Consider the following 14415-nt stretch of genomic DNA (forward strand, 5'->3'; position numbering starts at 1 on the left):
GAAGAACATCAATGGTAGTTTGATGGGAATAGTGTTGAATCTAGAAATTACTTTGGGCAGTATGGCCATTTTCATGATATTGATTCTTCCTATCCATGAGGACGGAATGTTTTTCCATTTGTTTGTGTTCTCTTTTATTTCCTTGAGCAGTAGTTTGTAGTTCTCCTTGAAGAGGTCCTTCACATCCCTTGTTAGCTGTATTCCTAGGTATTTTATTTGCTTTGTAGCAATCATAAATGAGAGTTCATTCATGTTTTGGCTTTCTGCTTGCCTATTGTTGGTATAAAGGAATGCTTGTGATTTTTGCATAATGATTTTATATCCTGAGACTTTGCTGAAGTTGATTATCAGTTTAATAAGTTTTTGGGTTGAGATGAAGTGGCTTTTTAAATGTAAAATCATGTCATCTGCAGAGGCAACTTACTTCCTCTCTTCCTATTTGAATACCCTTTATTTCTTTCTCTTGCCTGATTGGACTGGCCAGAACTTCCAATAGCATGTTGAAAAGGAGTAGTGAGAGAGGGCATCCTTGTCTTGTACCAGTTTTCAAAGGGAATGCTTCCAGCTTTTGCCATTCAATATGATATTGGCTGTGGGTTTGTCATAAATAGCTTTTATTATTTTGAGATATGTTCCATCAATACCTAGTTTATTGAGAGTTTTTAACATGAAGGGATGTTGAATTTTATCAAAGGCCTTTTCTGCATCTATTGAGATAATCATGTGGTTTTTGTCATTGGTTCTGTTTATGTAATGTATTACATTTATTGATTTGCATATGTTGAACCAGCCTTGCATCCCAGGGATGAAGCCCACTTGATCGTGGTGGATAAGCTTTTTGATGTGCTGCTGGATTTGGTTTGCCAGTATTTTACTGAGGATTTTCGCATTGATGTTCATGAGGGATATTGGTCTGAAATTTTGTTGTTGTTGTGTCTACCAGGTTTTGGTATCAGGATGATGCTGGCTTCATAAAATGAGTTCGGGAGGAGGCCCTCCTTCTGAATTGTTTGGAATAGTTTCAGAAAGAATGATATGAGCCCCTGTTTATATTTCTAGTAGAATTTGACTGTGAATCCATCTGGTCCTGGGCTTTTCTTCGTTGGTAGGCCATTAATTACTGCCTAAATTTCAGAGCTTATTATTGGTCTATTCAGGGATTCATTTTCTTCCTGGTTTGGTTGGTAGGGTGTATGTGTCCAGAAATTTATCCATTTCTTCTAGATTTTCTGGTTTATTTGCGTAGAGGTGTTTATTGTATTCTCTGATGGTAGTTTGTATTTCTGTTGGACCAGTGGTGATATCTTCTTTATCATTTTTTATTGTGTCTACTTGATTCTTCTCTCTGTTTTTCTTTATTAGCCTAGCTAGCGGTCTATCTATTTTGTTAATTTTTTCAAAAAATTAGCTCCTGGATTTGTTGATTTTTTGAAGGGTTTTTCGTGTCTGTATCTCCTTCAATTCTGCTCTGATCTTAGTTATTTCTTGTCTTCTGCTGGCTTTTGGATTAGTTTGCTCTTGACTCTCTAGCATTTTTAATTGTGATGTTAGTGTGTCAATTTGAGATCTGTCTAGATTTCTGATGTGGGCATTTAGTGCTATAGAGTTCCCCCTTAACACTGCTTTAGCTGTGTCCCAGAGATTCTGACAGGTCGTCTCTTTGTTCTCATTTGTTTCAATGAACTTCTTGATTTCTGCCTTGATTTTGTTATCTACCCAGGAGTCATTCAGGAGCAGGTTATTCAATTTCTATGAAATTGTGTGGTTTTCAGTGAGTTTCTTAATCCTGAGTTCTAATTTGATTGCACTGTGGTCTGAGAGATTGTTATGATTTCAGTTCTTTTGCATTTGCTGAGGAGTGTTTTACTTCCAATTATGTGGCCAATTTTAGAATAAGTGCCATGTGGCACAGAGAAGAATGTATATTCTGTTGATTTGGGGTAGAGAGTTCTGTATACATCTACTAGGTCCACTTGATCCAGAGCTGAGTTCAAGTCTTGAATATCCTTGATAATTTTCTGTTTCGTTGATCTCTAATATTGACAGTAGGGTGTTAAAGTCTCCTACTAGTATTGTGTGGGAGTCTAAATCTCTTTGTAGATCTCTGAGAACTTGCTTATGAGTCTGGGTTCTCCTGTATTGGGTACACATATGCTTAGAATAGTTAGCTCTTCTTGTTGAATTGTGCCCTTTACCATTATGTAATGCCCTTCTTTGTCTTTTTTAATCTTTGTTGATCTAAAGTCTCTTTTGTCAGAGACTAGGTTTGTAACCCCTGCTTTTGTTTTGTTTTCCATTTGCTTGGTAAATTTTCTTCCATCTCTTTATTTTGAGCCTGCATGTGTCTTTGCACATAAGATGAGTCTCCTGAATACAGCACACTGATGGGTCTTGAATCCTTATTCAATTTGCCAGTCTGTGTCTTTTAATTGGGGCATTTAGTCCATTTACATTTAAGGTTAGTATTGTTATGTGTGAATTTGATCCTGTCATTATGGGGCTATTTGGTTATTTTGCACACTAGTTGGCACAGTTTCTTCATAGTGTCATTGGTCTTTATATTTTGGTGTGTTTCTGCAGTGGCTGTTACCGGTTTTTCCTTTCCATATTAGTGCTTATTTCAGGATCTCTCACAAGGCAGGCCTGGTGGTAACGAAATCCCTCGGCAATTGCTTGTCTGTAAAGGATTTTATTTCTAGTTTGCTTATGAAGCTTAGTTTGACTGGATATGAAATTCTGGGTTGAGATTCTTTTCTTTAAGAATGTTGAATATTGGCCCAGAATCTCTTCTGGCTTGTAGAGTTACTGATGAGAGGTCTGCTGTTAGTCTAATGTGCTTTCCTTTGTAGGTGACCTAGCCTTTCCCTCTGGCTGTCTTTAACAATTTTTCCTTCATTTTGACGTTGGAGAATCTGATGATTGTGTGTCTTGGGTTTGATCTTCTCATGGAGTACATTAATAATGTTCTCTGTATTTCCTGAATTTGCATGTTGGCTTTTGTTGCTGAGTTGGAGAAGTTCTCCCGAGTAATATCCTGAAGTGTGTTTTCCAGCTCATTTCCATTCTCTCCATCTTCTTCTGGTACTCCAATTAATCATAGGTTTGGTCTTTTTATGAAGTCTCATATTTCTTGGAGGCTTTGTTCATTCCTTTTCATTCTTTTTTCTCTATTCTTGTCTGCATGTCTCATTTCAGTAAGGTGGTCTTCAAATTCTGATATCCTTTCTTCTGCTTGGTCAACTCAGCTATCGATACTTGTGTATGCTTCACAAAGTTCTCATGCTGTGTTTTTCAGCTCCATCAGGTCATTCATGTTCCTCTCTAAACTGGTTATTCTGGTTAGAAATTCTTCCAACCTTTTGTCAAGTTTCTTAGCTTCTTTGCCTTGGGTTAGAACATGCCCCTTTAGCTCATTATAGTTCTCATTACCCATCTTCTGAAACCTACTTCTGTTAATTCATCCTTCAGATCCTCTGTCAAGTTCTGTGCCCCTGATAGAGAGACATTTCGATCATTTGGAGGAGAAGAGGAACGCTCGCCTTTTGGGTTTTTCAGTTTTTCAGCATTTTTTCATTGATTTTTTCTCATCTTCATGAGTTTGTCTAGTTTTGGTCTTTGAGGCTGCTGACCCTTGGATGGGGTTTTTGTGGGGGCCTTTTTGTTTTTGTTGTTGTTAATGTTCTTGTTGTCACTTTCTGCTTGTTTTTCTTTCAATAGTCTGGTCCCTTTTCTATAAGGCTGCTGCAGTTTGCTGGGAGTTCAGGCCCTATTCATCTGATTCACTCCCATGCCTGGAGAGGTCCTTCAAGGAAACTGGACAACAGCAAAGGTGGGTGCCTGCTGCTTCTTCTGGTACCTCTGACCTGGAGGGGCATCAACCTGATGCCAGTAGGATCGCTCCTGTATAAAGTGCCTGACAACCCCTGTTGGAGTGTCTCATTCAGTTGGGTGGCACGGGGAGCAGGACCCATTTAACAAAATCCTTTTTCCCTTGGTTGAGAGGGTGTGTTTCGCTGGAGCAAAGCACACTCATCTGGGCTGCCCAGATTCCTGAGAACTACCAGTAGGAGAGGCTAGGTCTGCTGGTCTGCAGAGAGTGTTGCCACGCCTTCCCCCTAGGGGCTCCGACTGCAGTTACTGGAGATTTTGCAGGGAAGTCCCACCCACTGAGGAAGGATGGGTCAGGATTAGGCCTGAAGAGACACTCTGGCTACAGACTGCCACAGCTGGTCTGTTGGGCTGTGGGGACAAGTCTTGGGACCAAGCTGTCCAGCCTCCCTGGTTCCAGCAGGGGAAAAGCACAGCCTGGAGCTATAGAAATGGGTGCTGCCCTTCCCCCACCCAGGGAGCTTAGCATGTTAGACAGTTGTGAGTCCCAGTGCTGACTGCTACCCCTTCCCCAAAGAGCTCAAACAGCTTAGACAGCAGACAGCTGGTGCTGGTCATCCCTACTCCCAGGAGTTTGGTAGGCTTCAGCAGATTCCAGCTGAGGGGCCGTAAGAATCTGCACGTTCTGGGGTTGGGATGCTAGGCCCTGGTTGCATAGGTTTGTGAGTTGGATCTTCTGATTTCGTGGGTTGCACTGTTCCGTGGAAAAAGCAGTTTGCTGGAGGAGGGGGATCCCCTTCCCCATATGGCTCTCAGGTGGGCTGCTGTACCACACTGCTCTTCCTTCTCTCCATGGGTCACATCAGCCTTCTAGTCAATTTTGATGAGAGAACCTGGATACCTTGGTTGCCAGTGAAGGATTCACACACTTACTATGCTTTTTTCCGATGGGAGCCTCCGAACAAGGCAGTTTCTAGTCAGCCACTTTGGCCCCACCCCTTTTCCCAACCACTTTAAAATGTAAAACCCATTCTGAGTGCATGGGTCATACAAAAAAAGGCCTTGAATCAGGTGTGACCACTCTCACCTGTAATCTTAGCTACAACTACTCAGGAGACTGAGGTGGGAGGATTGCTTGAAGCTAGGAGTTTGAGACCAGCCTTGGCAACATAGTGAGACCCTTTATAAAAAAGAAAGAAGAACCTTGGGTTGGACTGGATTGGGCCCACAGGTTGTAGTTTGCCATCCTCTGTCTAAATCATAATTTGTTACAATATTATACTGAGTGTTTATTTCTAGGCTACTGGAAGAAGAAATAATAACTTGTGGCAGAAGAAAAAAAAAACTGCCATTTGAAATCTCTTAAGTAACATATTCACTTATATATTTAAAACAAAAATATACAAGAAAATGTACCAAGATCTTCTTAGGTGAATACAATTTTTGACTGGGCATGGTGGCTCAAACCTGTAATCCTAGCATTTTGGGAGGCCAAGGCAGGAAGATCACTTAAGCTCAGGAGTTGGTGACCAGCCTGGCCAACATATCAAGGCCTTGTCTCTACAAAAAAAATAAAATAAAAAAATTAGCTGGGCACAGTGGTGCACACCTGTAGTCCCAGCTACTTGGGAGACTGAGGCAGTAGGATGCGTGAGCCTAGGAGGTTGAGGCTGCATTGAGCCATGACCGTGCCACTGCACTCCAGTCTTGGTGACAGAGCAATATTCTGTCTCAAAAAAAAACAGTATATAATTTTTAAGGTCAGAAATATGAGTGTATGTAAAGCAGAAAAGAGAAAAATCACTTTTGTAAGAAATCTGAAAAACACATCTAAATTTTTATAGCTCATAAATAAATAGAAAGTCTTTAGAAATAAAGCTATTAAATGTGGAATTTTCTAAAGATTCTAAAACTAGGGTAAAGCTTACTTGTGTGCAGTAGATGACAGCCATCACTGAGTAATTTCCACAGCAATGGACAACTTCTAATACCTTCCAAAGTTCTTTGACTCACCAGCTTGATGGTACTTGAAGTTTCTTTAAACAGAATGAATCCTTTTATTTCATATATATAAATAAAGCTTAAAATACATGTAAAGTTTAAAAAATGACAATATATACACTTAAATAGTTTTAAGGGGTATTAACATCCTATGCACCTTGTCTAAAATTGATCTTCCTATAATGCCTGATTTCCCAGTGGTCCATAAGAAGGGCACACTGATATCCCATCTGTCATCCCAAATCTCACTACAACAGTTGGCTCTGGAGTCTAAATACCTCTGAGGAACCAAAAATAGAAATATAGAGTTTATTTTGTTCAAGAAAACCTTTTGCAATAATTAATTAAGGCACATATGTCTTATGCATATTTCTGTTAAAGGTAAAGTTTGGTCTGAGAAATAAGGTGTTTTGACCCACGTTGAAATGCTCTGAATTCAGAATAGGATAGGCAGTGTAGATGATGACACCTATTCCTTTAAATGCAAATGGAATGTGTCATGAGGCTATCAAGTATTTGAAATAAAATCCACAGATAAAAAGTTAACATCACTTCCTCAGATGGGATATACTTATTCAAAAATGTAGTTTAGAACCATTTCATTAAATGCTACCTTGAAAGATTGATTTCAATTTTACTCAATCATCCCATTTTATTTAAAAAATATGTAAGATTTTGTATCTTCTATTAAAAATAAATACACTTATTTAAATACATGATAAAATTATAGTTGTCAGAAAGGAGCAAGAGTGTTCATAGATTTTCATATTTATTTTAATGAATAAGTAAACAAAAGTGTTTGAAAACATTGTGAATCACTGTCCTAGAAAGCTATGTGGGAGTCAGAATGACTATTATTAAAAAGTCTGAAAACAACAGATATTGGCAAGGCTGCAGAGAAAAGGGAATGCTTACACACTGTTGATAGGAATTCAATTCAGCCACTGTGGAAAAGTAGTTTGGAGATTTCTCAAAGAACTTACAACTACCTTTTGACCTGGCAGTCCCACTATTGGGTATATATCCAACAGAAAATAAGTCTTTCTACCAAAAAGACACACACATTCACATGTTCATCACAGCACAATTCACAATAGCAAAGACATGGAATCAACCTAGGTGCCCATCAATGATGAACTGGATAAAGAAAATGCGGTACTTACTCACCATGGAATACTATGCAGTCATAAAAAGAATGAAATCATATCCTTTGCAGCAACATGGATGCAGCTGGAGGCCATTACTAAGCAAGTTAATACAGAAACAGAAAACCAAATATCACACATTCTAACTTAAAAGTGGGTGCTAAACATCGGGTACTCATGGACATAAAGATGGAACAACAGACACAGGAGACTGCAAGAGGGAGGGAGGAGAGACAAAGGTTGAAAAACTAACTGTTGGGTACTATGCTTAGTACCTGGGTAAAGGAATCATTCATACTCCAAACCTTAGCATCATGCAATATACCCAGGTAACAAACCTGCACATGTACCTCCCGAATCTAAAAACTGAAAAAGAAAAGAAAGCAGGGGTGGCACTTGGTTCCTGCAGAGGGAGCAAGAAAACAGGGAGAGGCCGGAGGCATGGGGAAATTTGGGGGACAGCACAGAAAGTCACTGAAGAACCCAAACACAAGTACCTACTTTACAATTTTTCCAAAGAACAGCCCTAGTGCTATTTACTAAATCTACTTCTTTCCTTATTCCTTTGAGATTGGGCAGGAAAGATGAAGAGAAAGAAGCTTAACACAAATTGTCCAATTTAACCAACATTTTTGAATGCAAAAGTAAAGCTTGAGGGAGCTGCATGTGTCCCTGTCTGGGTCAGAAAGGAAAACTGACAAAGTTACAAAAAAAAGCGTAAAACTTTATTTAATACACATTAAATGTGACATGGGAACCTTCGTAAGGAAATGCAGACTGAAAGGAACAGTTAAACCAGAGTTTTAAAATTTGTAATTTCAATGAAGAATGGTGAGTCATGGAGAAACATGATTGGGTAAAGAGAGTGAACCTTATGTCATACACTGGGGGAAACTTAGCAAGGCCTTTTTATTTTTTCAGATTACTTTTTATATGTTTGGGTCTTCAGAGACAAGGATGATCCTTTCCTCCAGGTATAGGGAATACACTTCTCACATGCGGGTCTTTGGGAGGTCAGACCTCCCAAAGGAGGTTTTATGACCTGATTCAGGGGAGAAGGGCAAGGAGAAGGTGAGAGTGACCTTCCTGTTTCTGATGTTTTCTCAAATTCCTTCAGCCAAAAATATTCAGCCTGAATGCCATCATCATAAAATTTAATTTTCCCAACAACTCTGTGGGAATAGATATGATTCCCTCAGCAACAGATGAAGGAAATGAGGCGGAGAGAGACTAAGCGAATCTATTAGAAATATGCGGTTAACAGGTGATGGTGATAGAAAACTCAAACTCTGTATTCTGACTCTAAAACCCATGTTCTTTCATCTCACTTCAATTTCACAACCACAAGGCAGAGTTAGGTTCACTCAACACTTCTCATTACATGATGTTGTTCCTCATCAGAGAACACCATCTCAGGTTTGCAGAAAGAACAGGGTACTTGAAGTGGAAAAGAAGACTGTAAGCTCCATGCAGAACTTCCTCAATAATTAATTCCCCAGTGCCTTTAAGATGCTAAAGCAGATTTTTTATAAGAAGCCAGCATCTATTAAAGGTGAAGAAGAAGAAGTGTGCTCTGAAAAATTTTCATGTTTAAGGAATCCACCCTTCATTTTAAAACTAGGCTATTAGGAGAGGGAGAAAACTTCATTAAAAACTCTATCCCAGAGTGGGAAGAAAACCTCTCTTAGATAGAAGAGAAAGAAGTAGATTCAAGGGCAGCTTCAAGAATTCCTAAGAGCCTCATCTGAAATTTTCAGCTTCTGTTTTTACAGTCAGGCTACCAAGAAAGAAAATATGAAGTAAAATAAAAATCAAATTACTTTGAAGCCTCTCATTTAAAAAAAAAAAAAAAAAAAAAGAAAAACTCACTAAGGTCATTAAGAATATAAAATTGGCAAATGAAATAATAATTTCTTCTTAAAATTCTCCTAAGTAATTTTCCAGAACCCCTAAAATCTTCATAAAGACTCTTTAAGATCTTCAAAACTAAAATGAATAAAATGGTAGAACTTACTTAAAAGCAGTGTCTTAGGTCTTTAAGAGTAGGAGGAAATAAAAATACTCCTGGGGAAATTAGAGAAGCTCCATGAAAAATCTTAAAACAAAGCCAGAAAAACTACAGGTAAATAAATAAAATAAGGAAAGACAACACAAAGAGAATAATTTTAGTGGAAATAAACAGTAAATTTATGTAAAAATTCCCAAGATGTTTGAGGATCTGGATTCCACCAATCTGACGTAGAGGAGGAAAGGTTTTGCTCAACAATTTTAGGGTCACTGGCTAGGTCTAAAAATCAAACTGAACCTAATGTAGGTCATAGGTTGATGGGTGCAGCAAATCACCATGGCACGTGTGTACCTATGTAAGAAACCTGCATGTTCTGCTTAAAATATACACTATATTAAACTTAAAACATATTATATATGTTATCTATTATATATTAAATATATTAAACATATTAAACTTAAAATAAAAAATCAAACTGATGAAGAGAGATTAGTAGAAGGAAAGCATACAAATTCACTTAGTAAGTTTTACATGACACGAGAGCCTTTATGAAGAAATGAAGACCCAAAAAGACAGTTAAATCTCTTTCTCTCTCTCTTTTTTTTTTTTGTTTGTTTGTTTTCTTTTTTGTGTTTTAAGACAGGATCTCTCTCTTTACCCCAGGCTAGAGTGCAATGGTATGATCACAGTTCACTGCAGCCTCAAACTCCTTGGCTCCAGAGATTCTCCTGCCTCAGCCTCCCAAGTAGCTGGGGCTACGGGCATGTACCACCACTCCCAGCGAATTTTAAAAATTTTTTTGAAGAGATGAGGTCTTGGTATGTTGCCTGGGCTGGCCTCCAACTCCTTGCCTCAAGTGATTCTCCCACATTGAGCCCCCCAAAGCACTTGGATTACAGGCATGAGCCACCATGCCAGGCCTGAATGTTTCTTTATAGTAGATTTCATGAAGTTAAATATGATGAGACAAAATGGATATAATCTAATGGTAATAAACTGGGGAAAACTTAGCAAGGCCTCTTTGTTTAAATTCTTCTTGGCATCTTTGTGTCTCTGGAGATAAGGGGGCTCCAGGTTTGGATCATAATCTTGAAACACACAATCCTGAACACCATAATTCTGAATGTTAAAATCCCAAAAGTCTAAAATCTCTAACATCCCAAATCCCCAAAATCACAACCACAGGATAGTTGCATCATGTTAGGCAGAGCTATTACCTTGTTATTGTCTTTGAAATTAAGTATGGTTTTAGGAGATGAATATGGGTGCCAAGTTGAGAAGAGGTGGACTTGTGGACTTAATTTTAGGTGTCAACTTGACTGGATTAAGGATTACCTGGAAACCTAACAAAGCAATTTGCTATGCTATGTATTTCCTCTTAACATCATTTCCAATACTGGAGGTATCAATTATGTAGAGACTTTTAGAGAGTTCTAATTCATTTTATGCATTTTTTCCACAAATTTGACTGCATGAAAGTGCATTATCACAACACTTTGTGTGTAAGCACTGTGTATATACATAAAAATGTTGAAACTTCCTCAATAAATGAAGAGATGTCGTTTTGTACACATGCATTTGTGAAAGATATAATTTCTGGAGATCTTAGCCTTTGGGGCAACGGCATATGTGTTGGTCACCCATTGTAGTTTTTTTGTTTGTTCATTGTTGTTGTTTTTTAGCAACGTGGTCTCACTCTGTTGCCCAGGCTGAAGTACAGGAGTGCAGTGGCTAGATCATAGCTCACTAAAGCCTTGCACTGCTGGGCTCAAAGGATCCTTGCACTTCAGCTTCCCCACTAGTTAGGATTACAGGAATGTGCTACTATGTCCAGCTAATTTTTAAATTTTTCATAGAGGCAGTGTCTCACTATGTTGCCTATGCTGATCTTCAACTCCTGGCCTCAAGGGATCCTGCTGCCTCAGACCCCCAAAGTGTTAGGATTACAGGTGTGAGCAACTGCGCCTGGCCCCATCACAGTTTTTGATCAATCTTTTCAAAAGACTTAGGTTGTTCGTCATGGTATTTCAAATAACTGCAGTTACAAAGCGGTTTGCACACAACTAGCAGCCATAGTAATATGTGTTTGTACAGTTCCCTTTTTGACCTATTTCTTTATGAATATGGTTCATCTACCCATAACTGTTATACCTGTGCAACTGTGCTTAGTGTACCTCAATGTTTATGCTTATAAAACTATTTATATTATTATTGCTGATTTTATTGTGTAAAGTGGCCTATGAAGGGTTCTGTTATGTTTTTATATGTTTTTCAAATAAATTCCCTTTAAAAATGTATGTAAATATCTCTTAAAGAAATTTTTAAATGTTTTTTTCCACACTTATATTTTCAGGATTATAATCACTTAGGGTTTCAGCGTTTGGAATTACGGCATTCAGGATTGTGTCTTTCCAGATTATGATCGGCTCCTGGATGTTCCTTTCCTCCAGGCATAGGAGGACACCTCTCACATGAGGGTCTTATGACCTGCTTCAGGAAAAGGTCAGAAAATCCTTCCTAGGTTTTATGACCTGCTTTAGGGGAGAGCAGTGGGAAAAGGTCAGAGAGACTTTCCTGATCCTTTAGTTTTCTCAAATTCTTTCAGTTTAAAATATACATCATACCAAGGCATCATATTTTGGGATAGGATATTCTGAGCCCCATCACCGACCTTTTAAACTAAGCTACTGAAAGGGCAACAGGCCTCAGAGCTGGTACAACAAGAGAAAAAAGTTCAGAGAAGTTACGTCAAATAAGTAGAGAGAAAGAAAGGCCTTCATGCAAGATTTTCTAAACCATTTCCCAGTACCTTCAATAATTAAGATAAAATACTTCAGAGGGTAAAAAAGAAATGTTGGAGAAAGAAAAAGAAGTATTAAATAAATTACTCTATGAAAATCACAGGTTTTCTAAATGTACTGTGGTATTGAAATCTAAATGCCTCAAGGAAAGTTTTTTTCAATGTAAAGATTTTGTAAATACATTAATTTAGTATTAAAAAGTCAATTTTAGGGCTTTATGGCTAAGTAACTAGAGGAAAAGAAGAATCAATTTCTCTTATTTAGCTAACTCATCAGTGTGGGTAATTGATTTTCAACTATGATCTCATATGAAGGAATTTAAAATGCACACACACACCCACACACACACACCCACTCCAGGTCTCACCTTCCAGAGATTTTGATTTAATTGATCTGGGGTAGGAATCTAGGACTATATTTTAAAATATCCCCTTGTGACATTTACCCTCATGTGTGTAGCCAGGGTAGAAATTCACTGGTAGTACAGAATTGAGGATATGCATTAAGAAACTTTTGAACTGGGCACAGTGGCTCACACGTATTATCCTAGAACTTTGGGAGGCTGAGGTGGGCAGATTGCTAGAGACCAGCCTGTGCAACATAGGGACATCCTCTACAAAAAAACAACAAAATAGTCCAACATGGTAGCGCATGCCTACAGTCCCAGCTACTCAGGAGGCTGAGTTGGGACAATTGCCTGAGCCCCAGAGCTTGAAGCTGCAGTGAGCTGTAATTGTGCCACCGCACTCCAGCCTGGATGACAAAGCAAGACCATGTGTCAATAAGAAAGAAAAAAGAGAGATTGCTGGCAAGATGGCCAAATAGGAGCAGCTGCAGTCTGCAGCTCCCAGTGAGATTGATGCAGAAGGCGAATGATTTCTGCATTTCCAACTGAGGTACCAGGTTCATCTCACTGGGACTGGTTGGACAGTGAGTGCAGCCCATGGAGGGTGAGCTGAAGCAGGATAGGTTGTCACCTCACCCGGCTAGAACATGAAGTTTGGTAATTTGCTGTCTTACCCAAGGGAAGCCATGAGTGACTGAGCCTGAGGAACTCTGGCACAGATACTGCGCTTGTCCCACAGTCTGCAACCGGCAAATCAGGAGATACCCTCGGATGCCTACCCCACTGAGGCCCTGGGTTTCAAGCAAAAAACTGAGTGGCCATTTGGGCAGGCACCGAACTAGCTGCAGGAGTTATTTTTTTTCCATACCCCAGTGGTGCCTGGAATGCCAGCAAGACAGAACCGTTCACTCCCCTGGAAAGGGGTGCTGAAGCCAGGGAGCCAAGAGGTCTGGCTTGGTGGGTCCCACCTCCACAGAGCCCAGGAAACTAAAATCCACTGGCTTGAAATTCTCGCTGCCAGCACAGTAGCAGTCTGAGATCGACCTAAGGTACTCAAGCTTGGTGGAGGGGAGGGGTGTCCACCATTGCTGAGGCTTGAGTAGGTGGTTTTACACTCACAGTGCAAAGCTGCTCAGAAATTTGAACTTGGTGGCACCCACTGCAGCTCAGCAAGGCTGCTGTGACCAGACTGCTAGATTCCTCCTCTCTGGGCAGGGCATCTCTGAAAAAAAGGTAGCAGCCCCAGTCTGGGATTTATAGCAGACTTAAACATCCCTTCCTGATGACTGAAGAGAGCAGCAGACCTCCCAGCACAGCATTCAAGCTCTGCTAAGGGTCGGACTGCCTCCTCACGTGGGTCCCTGACCCCCCGTATATCCTGACTGGGAGACACCTCCCACTAGGGGCTGACAGACACTTCATACAGGAGAGCTCTGGTTGGCATCTGGCAGGTGCTCCTCTAGGACGAAGCTTCCAGAGGAAAGAACAGGCAGCAATCTTTGCTGTTCTGCAGCCTCCGCTGGTGATACCCAGGCAAACAGGGTTGGGAGTGGACCTCCAGCAAACTCCAGCAGACCAGCAGCAGAGGGACATGTTAGAAGGAAAACTAACAAACAGAAAAGAATAGCACATACACTCAAAGACCCCATCGTAAGGTCACCAGCATCACAGACAAAAGGTAGATGAATCCACAAAGATGGGGAGAAACTAGTGCAAAAAGGCTGAGAATTCCAAAAACCAGAACGCCTCTTCTTCTCCAAAGGATCACAACTCCTCACCAACAAGGGAACAAAACTGGATGAAGAATGAGTTTAACAAACTGACAGAAGTAGCCTTCAGAAGATGGGTAATAACAAACTCATCCGAGCTATCGGAGCATGTTCTAACCCAGTGCAAGGAAGCTGAGAACCTTGAAAAAAAGGTTAGATGAATTGCTAACTAGAATAACCAGTGTGGAGAAGAACATAAATGACCTGATGGAGCTGAAAAACACAGCATAGGAACTTTGTGAAGCATACACAAGTATAAATAGCCAAATTAATCAAGGCGAAGAAAGGATATCAGTGATTAAAGATCATCTTAAAGAAAGAGAGAAGAGAAGATCTAGAGAAAAAAGAATAAAAAAGAACGAACAAAGACTCCAAGAAATATGGGACTATATGAAAAGACCAAATCTACGTTTGATTGGTGTACCTGAAAGTGACAAGGAGAATGGAACCAAGTTGGAAAACACTCTGCAGGATATTATCCAGGAGAACTTCCCCAAACTAGCCAGACAGGCCAACA

General features: G+C 39.8%; 1 long non-coding RNA gene across 1 annotated transcript in view; it reads left to right on the forward strand.

Annotated features, from left to right (window-relative positions):
- The first annotated feature begins 3554 nt into the window (after nucleotides 1-3554).
- The window catches only part of LOC144341511 (uncharacterized), a 62236-nt gene continuing 51375 nt past the window's right edge, over nucleotides 3555-14415 (forward strand). The window contains exon 1 of the long non-coding RNA XR_013418477.1: nucleotides 3555-3829. This is a non-coding gene — a long non-coding RNA (uncharacterized LOC144341511). The remainder of the gene's footprint in view (nucleotides 3830-14415) is intronic.

Source organism: Macaca mulatta, chromosome 6 (assembly GCF_049350105.2).
Source record: "Macaca mulatta isolate MMU2019108-1 chromosome 6, T2T-MMU8v2.0, whole genome shotgun sequence".
Classification (NCBI taxonomy): domain Eukaryota; kingdom Metazoa; phylum Chordata; class Mammalia; order Primates; family Cercopithecidae; genus Macaca; species Macaca mulatta.